This window comes from Chrysochloris asiatica, unplaced genomic scaffold, assembly GCF_000296735.1.
Source record: "Chrysochloris asiatica unplaced genomic scaffold, ChrAsi1.0 scaffold00389, whole genome shotgun sequence".
Classification (NCBI taxonomy): domain Eukaryota; kingdom Metazoa; phylum Chordata; class Mammalia; order Afrosoricida; family Chrysochloridae; genus Chrysochloris; species Chrysochloris asiatica.
Genome location: NW_006408907.1, coordinates 1852504 through 1855053, shown reverse-complemented (window position 1 = coordinate 1855053; position 2550 = coordinate 1852504).

Genomic DNA, 2550 nt, shown 5'->3' with positions numbered 1-2550 from the left:
TAACAGTGTTTCTCTGCTATTCATAAGGTTTTCAGTGACTAAATATTCGGAAGTAGTTCATCACTCCTTCTTCCTAGTCTGTCTTCATCTGGAAGCTCATCTGAAACTTGTCCACCATTGGTGGCCCTGCTGGTATTTAAAATACTGGTGGCATAGCTTCCAGAATCACAGCAACTCACAAGCCACCACAGTACGACAAACATTTAGGCAAATCTGTTATACAAGACCTTTTTAAAGTGTTGAAGAGCAAAGATGTCAGCTTAAAGACTAAGGTGCGCCTGACCCAAGCTGTGGTATTTTCAGTGACCTAATATGCATGTGAAAGCTAGACAGTCAATAAGGATGACCACAGAAGAATTGACTCATTTGAGTTATGGTGTATGAGAAGAATATTAAAAGTGTCCTGGTGACGACCAGGCTTGCAGTGTATACCCTTTAGTTGGTTGATGATGCATGGAGGGGATTGTAACCATGACAATGAAATGATATACGATAGAATGAATGTAAAACTAATGTTCTTCCATGTAAACAATCATCTTGTCCAAGCTCTGTGTCTCAGAAGCTAAACTTCAGGCAAGTTCATCTGAGACCAGAAGCTCCCTTCCTTTGTCCAGCTCATGTTACATAATGAGTGTTCTAACACAGGCTTTGGAAGGTGCCATGGATTGAACTTTGTACCCAGAAAGTATGTATCAACTTGGCTGTGTCACGATTCTCAGTGGTTTGACAGTTATGTAATGATATAATATGGCAACTGTGTAATGATGTAATCATTCCACATGATGAGATTTGATGGGATTAGCTTTGAGGTGATGTAAGAGAATTAAGGTGGGTTGCAGCACCCTTACTCAGGTCACAGCCTTGATCTGATGTAAAGGGGGTTTCCCTGGGGTGTGTGTGGCTTATATGACCTTTTATCTTACCGGATATAAAAGGAGAGAGAAGCCAGCAAAGGAGAGAGGGACCTACTACCACCAAGACAAGTAAGTTGGGAGGGTAGTACATCCTTTGAACCCAGAGTCCTTGCACTGGGCACTCCCTAGAACCAGGAGATACAGAGAGCCAGCAATCTGAATTCAGACTTCTAGCCTCCTAAACTGTGAGTGAATAAATTTCTGTTATTTACCTGTGGTATTTCTGTCACAGCAGCACTAGATAACTAAGATAGAAGGCTAAGAACACAGGGGTTCCTAACTGCCCTCAGCAAAACTTGTTTTCAGGGTGCTGGATACCTGCCAGCAGAGGAAGGGTCACAAAACCAGAGATACCTGTACTTGTGCAGTGTACTGCTCACAAGGCAAAAGTGCCATTCACATACCCAGCTCTTGAGCAGTGGCTCTTGGAGAGAGGCAATCCATAAGAATGAAGAGTTTCCCCAAAGGAACTCACTTTATTTGGAACAGACGTTCAAGCCTGTTAGTTATTGAATTGGGTTCCTCAAAAAGAAATGTTGAAGTCGTAACTCTCCTGACTGTAAATGTAACGATTATTAGGGAAATGGGGCCTGTCTTTGAAGATATTATCAAACCTGAGTTGGGTGGGTCCTACTCATTTCTGAATTGTGTGGGTGTGTTTTATTTTAGTGTGGGTATCTTTTCTTAAGCTTTTACAATAATGGTCTTATGCAATATTTGTCCTTTTGTGATTGACTAACTTCACTCAGCATAATGTCCTCAAGGCTCACCTATGTTATATAGTGGCTTGCAGCTTCCTTGTTATTCTTCAAGCATAGTAATCCATTGTGTGTATGTATCAAAGTTTGTTTATCCATTCTTCCATTGATGGGCACTTAGGCTGTGTCCATCTCATTGCTATTGTGAATAGTGTTGCTATGAACATTGGTGTGCATATATCTACTCATGTTCTGGCTTGTATTTCCAGCTTTTAAAAAAAAATTTCAAGCGCTTCAAGTAATTCAAGTATTTCAAGTAATTCAAGGTTTGTATAACAAGGATTTGCTGGATCATAAGGTATTTCTATTTCCAACTTTCTGAGAAAGCGCCATGCTATTTTCCAGAGTAGTTGAACCATGTTATATTAAGCAATGTAGGAGGGTCCCAGTCTCTCCACATCCCAGCCAGTGTATATTGTCCTCTTGTTTTTTTGAAGTTCACTGCTATGCCTGGGGTGAGATGGCATCTCATTGTTGTTTTGATTAGCATGTCTCTAATGGCAAGTTTCAAGAGGTAGCATATGATCAAGAGCCAATGATACTGAAGGAAGAAGTCCAAGGTGCAATGAAGGAATTGGCAAAGAACAAGGCACCAGGAATGGATGGAATAAAAATGGAAATCTTTCAAGATGAGTTAGTGCACAGGAGGCACTCACTTGTCTCTGCCAAGAAATTTGGAAGACAGCTATCTGGCCGACTGACTAGAAGAGATCCATATTTCTACCCATTCCAAAGAGAGGTGACACAACAGAATGAGGAAATCATTGAAAAATATCTTTGATGTCCCATGTGAGTAAAGTTTTGCTAAAGGTAATACAGAAATGGCTACAATCATACATTGACAGAGAACTTCCAGAGGTTCAAGCCGGATTCAGAAG